We start from the raw sequence: 7,301 nt of genomic DNA on the forward strand, positions 1-7,301 counted from the left end.
TTTGCATTACGGCAACACGATTCAAGTGCAGGAGGTCGTTCCCAGATCCCCGCTGGACTTTTGGCAAGTGTTGTGGGGGTCAGGAGGCCCCCCCCAAGCTGGCCAAAAGTCCCTGGGGGTCCAGCGGGGGTCCGGGAGCGATCTCCTACGCTCGTGACGTCGGGGGACAGGAACCAAAATGGCGCCGGCGCCATTTCTATCAACCCGTGGCCCGAGAGTGGAACATCACACCGGAACCCCCCCCCCCCCCACTGGACCCCAGGTAATTTAAGACATTTTTTGGGGGGGGGGGGTCGGGAGGGTGGGGGATTTATTTTAAAGGGTCGGGGTGGGTTTTAGGGTTGTTTTAGTGTGCCCGAGAGTGGAAGATCACACCGGGACCCCCCACTAGACCCCAGGTAATTTAAGACATTTTGGGGGGGGGGGTTCGGGAGGGTGGGGGATTTATTTTAAAGGGTTGGGGTGGGTTTTAGGGTTGTTTTAGTGTGCCGGTTTTCCCGCCCTCTCCTGATTTACGATTTACACGATACTTAAAAAAACAAAACTGCGACGATCCGATTCCCTCCCCCCCCTCCCCCAGCCTAAATCGATCGTTAAGATGATCGATCACACGATTCACATCTCTATTCTCTAGTACACTCCACCTATGGGGCCTGGAGGCAGGGGCTCCTCTGTTCCATGTATCATTTTCTTTGGTGTCCCACTTCGGGGGTGCTTGGCACAGAAAAGGAAGGGTTTGAGGGGTGCATTGTCACAAAGTAGGAATGTATTACCAGTGTTTGTAAGAATCTTCAGTGAGTGCAGGAAAGAAGACTTGTATGAAGGGATTTTGGCAAGTTCTCATTTGAAATGGGCTCAAAAGTTTTTGATATATTCAGAGGCTTTCATGCATATGATCTTGTGTGGTATTTGTAATTAATCTTGTTTTTTCCCATTGATGGAGCAAAGTGTTACGTTCATGGACCCTTGGGTCGGCTGAGACAGTTGGTGGTGTGCTGTGGAGACCCACAGCGAACGTCACAGCCGAGAGGCAGCACAGAAGTGACTCGGAAGACACTTCACCACCGGAGGTCCGAGGTCCCCCAGGAGGAGCCCATAGGGACCCGGACCTCTTGGACTTAGGTGGGACCCTATGCGACCAAGGATCCAGGCAGTGGCCGAAGAGATGGACGAAGGTCGGCTGGGCCCAGGAGGCAGGAGAATTTTCATCCTCAGAAGCCTGTGGCTCCCCCAGGAGGAGCCCATGAGATCCCGGGCCGATGGGACTTAGGAGAATCCTCTGGATTTGCGAGTACTGGATACCTGCGGTGGCAGAAGAAGCCGAAGGTGGAGTCCAGGAGGGGAGCCGGGTCAGAAGCTAGAAGTCAGAGATCCAAACCAAAGCCAGGGACGAAAGCTGAAGACGAAGTCAGGAGACGAAGCCGGGTAAGAAGCCAGAAGACAGAAGATGAACCAAAGCCAGGGGCAGAAGCTGAAGATGTAAAAGTGTTGAACAGGCTTGGACATTGTTTAAAAATACAATCCTAGAGACGGGGTCCATATGTATTCTGCGCATTAAGAAAGGTGGAAGGAAGGCAAAACGATTACCGTCATGGTTAAAAGGAGAGGTGAAAGAGGCTATTTTAGGCAAAAAAATCCTTCAAAAATTGGAAGAAGGATCCATCTGAAGAAAATAGGATAAAACATAAGCATTGTCAAGTTAACTGTAAAACTTTGATAAGACAGGCGAAGAGAGAATTTGAAATGAAGTTGGCCCTAGAGGCAAAAACTCATAATAAAAACTTTTTTAAATATATCCAAAGCAGGAAACCTGTGAGGGAGTCAGTTGGACAATTAGATGACAGAGGGGATAAAGGGGCTCTTAGGGAAGATAAGGCCATTGCAGAAAGACTAAATGAATTCTTTGCCTTCGTGTTACTAATGAGGATGTTGGAGAGATACCAGTTCCAGAGATGGTTTTCAGGGGTGATGAGTCACACGAACTGAACGAAATCACTGTGAACCTGGAAGATGTAGTATGCCAGATTGACAAACTAAAGAGTAGCAAATCACCTGGACCGGATGGTGTGCATCCTGGGGTTTTGAAGGAACTCAAAAATGAAATTTCTGATCTATTAGTTAAAATTTGTAACCTATCATTAAAATCATCCATTGCACCTGAAGACTGGAGGGTGGCCAATGTAACCCCAATATTTAAAAAAGGCTCCAGGGGTGATCCGGGTAACTATAGACCAGTGAGCCTGACTTCAGTGCTGGGAAAAATAGTGGAAACTATTCTCAAGATCAAAATCGTAGAGCATATAGAAAGACATGATTTAATGGGACACAGTCATCATGGATTTACCCAAGGGAAGTCTTGCCTTACAAATCTGCTTCATTTTTTTGAAGGGGTTAATAAACATGTGGATAAAGGTGAACAGGTAGATGTAGTGTATTTGGATTTTCAGAAGGCGTTTGACAAAGTCCCTCATGAGAGGCTTCTAAGAAAACTAAAAAGTCGTGGGATAGGAGGCGATGTCCTTTCATGGATTACAAACTGGTTAAAAGACAGGAAACAGAGAGTAGGTCCATTTTCTCAGTGGAAAAGGGTAAACAGTAGAGTGCCTCAGGGATCTGTACTTGGACAAGTGCATTTCAATATATATATAAATGATCTGGAAAGGAATACGACGAGAGGTTATCAAATTTGTGGATGATACAAAATTATTCAGAGTAGTTAAATCAGACTGTGATACATTACAGAAGGAACTTGCAAGACTGGAAGATTTGGCATCCAAATGGCAGATGAAATTTAATGTGGACAAGTGCAAGGTGTTGCATATAGGGAAAAACAACCCTTGCTGTAGTTACACGATGTTAGGTTCCATATTAGGAGCTACCACCCAGGAAAAAGGTCTAGGCATCATAGTGGATAATACTTTAAAATCGTCGGCTCAGTGTGCTGCAGCAGTCAAAAAAGCAAACAGAATGATAGGAATTATTAGGAAGGGAATGGTTAATAGAACGGAAAATGTCATAATGCCTCTGTATCGCTCCATGGTGAGACCGCACCTTGAATACTGTGTACAATTCTGGTTGCCGCATCTCAAAAAATATATATTTGCGATGGAGAAGGTACAGAGAAGGGCAACCAAAATGATAAAGGTGATGGAACAGCTCCCCTTTGAGGAAAGGCTGAAGAGGTTAGGGCTGTTCAGCTTGGAGAAGAGACAGCTGAGGGGGGATATGGTAGAGGACTTTAAGATCATGAGAGGTCTTGAACGAGTAGATGTGACTCGGTTATTTACAACTTTCGAATAATAGAAGGAGTAGGGGGCATTCCATGAAGTTAGCAAGTAGCACATTTAAGACTAATCAGAGAAAATTCTTTTTCACTCAACGCACAATAAAGCTCTGGAATTTGTTGCCAGAGGAGTGGTTAGTGCAGTTAGTGTAGCTGGGTTCAAAAAAGGTTTGGATAAGTTCTTGGAGGAGAAGTCCATTAATGGCTATTAATCAATTATGCTTAGGGAATAGCCACTGCTATTAATTGCATCAGTAGCAGGGGTTCTTCTTAGTGTTTGGATAATTGCCAGGTTCTTGTGGCCTGGTTTTTGGCCTCTGTTGGAAACAGGATGCTGGGCTGGATGGACCTTTGGTCTAACCCAGCATGGCAATTTCTTATGTTCTTATGTTCTTACGTAGTCAAGGAACGGAGCCAGATCAGGAGCCAGGTGTCAGCAGAAATGAACCGGAGTCCAACGCAGCAACTAGAGACACAGCGGACCTGTGCGAACCTCGTTGCAAGGCTCTGAAGGAGACCAGATGCAGGGTTTAAATACCCTGATGGCGTCTGATGTCATCCAAGGCAGGGCTAAGGGTCCCAGCGCTGGCCCCTTTAAGAGGGACTCCTCCTCGCGTGTGCGTCTAGGGGGTGGAGCTAGCCGCGGCGGATCATCGGCGTCTCTCCCGAGGAGGGAGAGACATGCTGGAAGTGCTGCAGGCCCGAGAAGGCCTCGAAACGGCCCCGAGGTAGGTGGAGGGACCGGGGCAGGGCCCGGGACCGCAACACAATGGGCTTGTGCATAAGAGTGCCTATATCTGTTACACGCCGCGCTGGCGGCCGTCCTGCGCATGGGCCTGTTCACCTTCATGGTTCCACAGCAGGTCTCGGGACGACCTCCCTCGCGGTAGTTGCCAGTCCTGCCAGGCCCCGGCGTCCCGCGTCGGCAGTCGCCGGGCCTTCCACTGTGCGCCAGGCCTCACACCAAAGGCTCGGCGTGCTCTGCAATGTAAGCCACGGCCCTATGTGCGTGGACCGCCCGGACTCATGTAGGGCCGAGGGCGGGTCCTAGCTCTGTGGCACGCCCTGATTGATCCCTCGTTATAAGGAAGTTCCTGGCTATGCTTCCATGCCTTGGCAATCGGGTCGGTTTGTGCTAAAATTGCCTCTGTGTTGTTCCTGTTCTTGCTTGTTCCTAGTCTCGTTCCAGGATCCTTCTGTTCCAGTTCTGTTTCAGACCTGTACCGGCATCCTAGTTCCTGCGTCCTGCTTGTTCCTGTGTTCGTCTGTCTGTCTACCCAGGTAGTACTCTAAGAACAAAAGAACATAAGAAAATGCCATACTGGGTCAGACCAAGGGTCCATCAAGCCCAGCATCCTGTTTCCAACAGAGGCCAATCCAGGCCATAAGAACCTGGTAAGTACCCAAAAACTAAGTCTATTCCATGTAACCATTGCTAATGGCAGTGGCTATTCTCTAAGTGAACTTAATAGCAGGTAATGGACTTCTCCTCCAAGAACACCATCCAATCCTTTTTTAAACACAGCTATACTAACTGCACTGACCACATCCTCTAGCAACAAATTCCAGAGTTTAATTGTGCGTTGAGTAAAAAAGAACTTTGTCCGATTAGTTTTAAATGTGCCCCATGCTAACTTCATGGAGTGCCCCCTAGTCGTTCTACTATCCGAAAAAGTAAATAACCGATTTACATCTACCCGTTCTAGACCTCTCATAATTTTAAACATCTCTATCATATCCCCCCTCAGCCGTCTCTTCTCCAAGCTGAAAAGTCCTAACCTCTTTAGTCTTTCCTCATAGGGGAGCTGTTCCATTCCCCTTATCATTTTGGTAGCCCTTCTCTGTACCTTCTCCATCGCAATTATATCTTTTTTGAGATGTGGCGTCCAGAATTGTACATAGTATTCAAGGTGCGGTCTCACCATGGAGTGATACAGAGGCATTATGACATTTTCTGTTTTTTTCACCATTCACCATTCCCTGCCTGTTTGCCTGCCACCTGCCTCAAGACCTCAGCCTGCATTTGACCTAATCTGACCTCCGGTACCTGACCCCTGCTTTGCTGACCATTCCTCGGACTGACCTCTGGATCTTGACCTTTGCTTGCCTGACCTTGTCTCCAGATTCTGGCTCTGTTCCTCGCCTTGTCATCACCAACTCTGTTCTGCTTCTCTGTGTTCCAACCAGCCTCCAACTCTGAACCCGATCACGCTCCCCCTGTGTCCGTGGGCACGCCGGACTTCCATCCTCTCAGGAGACCCTGCGAGGCCCACCTAAGTCCAAGCGGCCTGGGTCCCTACGGGCTCCTCCCGGGGGGCTTCCAGTGGTGAAGCTCTACATAGCCTCTGTCTCCTCCAGTGCGCTGCTCCCTGGGGGCAGTTACCTCCTGTTCCCTTTCAGGAGTCGTCGTTCACTGCACCAGGACAAGGATCCACCCCCGAGTGCAACAATATCAGGTGTAAACCTGTTGTGGTTATAGTGCTCAGTCATAAGAGAAATAGTTTTTATTTATTTTATTTATCTACTTTATTAGACTTTATATATTGCCTGTAAAACAGGATATCCAAGTGGTTTACAAATAAAAAACATACATAATAAACCATATGCATAAAAAGTTTAGTTTTTGGACAATACAAGACTGGTAAGACAGAACTTTAAGCCAGCTAACCATAGTAAAAATAGCCTGCCCAAAACTGGAAAAATGTCCATCTGCCAAGAGTTAATAATCAAAGGCCTGAGAAAACTGTTAGGTTTTTACTTCTTTTTCACTTTTAATTAACTTCTGCTCCAACATTCATAAGTAGAGTGTTCCAAAGGAAAGGTACTTGATAAGAAAACGTGCAATCCTTTGTAATTTCCATTCTAAGAACAGAGGAGGGAGGAAATTGAAGAAAGCACTTTTAGGAGGAGTGCAGACTACAGGAAGGTAAATAAGGAACCAGGAGTTTTGAGAGGTAGAGCAGAAAACCAGGAATGAAGGAATCAAAAGGACAAAGGATTCTGAATTTCATTCAATAGGATATAGGTAGCCAGTGAAGAGACTGTAAAATTGGAGTGTCATGTTCTTTCTTTTTCAGACCATAAATGTTTTATTTATTTAATTCTTTTTATATACCGACCTCCATGACGGGAGTCATATCAAATCGGTTTACATGGAACGAAGGGGTAACATTCTTATCAACCGTTTAACAGTACAATAATCAGAGGAGGTAAAAAAGTTACATATAACAAGGAGATCAAACTTGGGAATAGAAGAAAGAAGGAGAGAGAGATAACCATTGTGTAAGTTGTCAGGAAGGCTTGAGATGTAGAGTTTCTAAAGTGAAAAGATTAAGGGAAAGCTTGGCTAAATAGCCAGGTTTTAAGTTTTTTTCGAAATGTTTGTAGACAGGGTTCCTGCCTGAGGTCCGGCGGTAAATTGTTCCAGATAGTGGGTCCTGCTATCCAGAATCTCGTTCTTTGTTTTGCTATGTTTTGCTGACATATTTTGGAGAACTTGTAAGCATTTTAGTTGATATTGTGGCAGTCCCAAGAGGAGAGAGTTACTCTAGTCAAACCTTGAGATAACAAATGTGTATTGGACGTGGACCCTTAGTCCGGAGCGAAGGATGATAACCCACTGAGGATCAGCCCCGATGAACTCGTCTCTGGAAGGTGGTATGGGCGACAGCCCTATAGAAGAGAAAGTCCCACAGCACCACCAGGAGGCCCTCTGAGGAGCGGATATCCTGGAAGCGTCAGGAAGCCGCCGAGGAGCGGGTACTACAGACGTTCCTATAGATATCAGGTACTACAAAGGAACAGACCGGTCTGAGGGTCTGAGACAGGTGGAGAAAGGCAGAGACGGGCCCAACTGGAACTCTGAGGCTGGTAGCAAGGTGCGAGGTCGGAGTCCAGGCAGAAGATCCGGGGCCGGCAGCAAGGTGTGGAGTCGGGGTCCAGGACAAGGTCAGGGCGGGCAGCAGACAGAAGAAAACCAAAAACAAGTCTGAAGTCAAGTCAGGAGAGAAAACAGCAA

Source organism: Rhinatrema bivittatum, chromosome 19 (assembly GCF_901001135.1).
Source record: "Rhinatrema bivittatum chromosome 19, aRhiBiv1.1, whole genome shotgun sequence".
Classification (NCBI taxonomy): Eukaryota; Metazoa; Chordata; class Amphibia; order Gymnophiona; family Rhinatrematidae; genus Rhinatrema; species Rhinatrema bivittatum.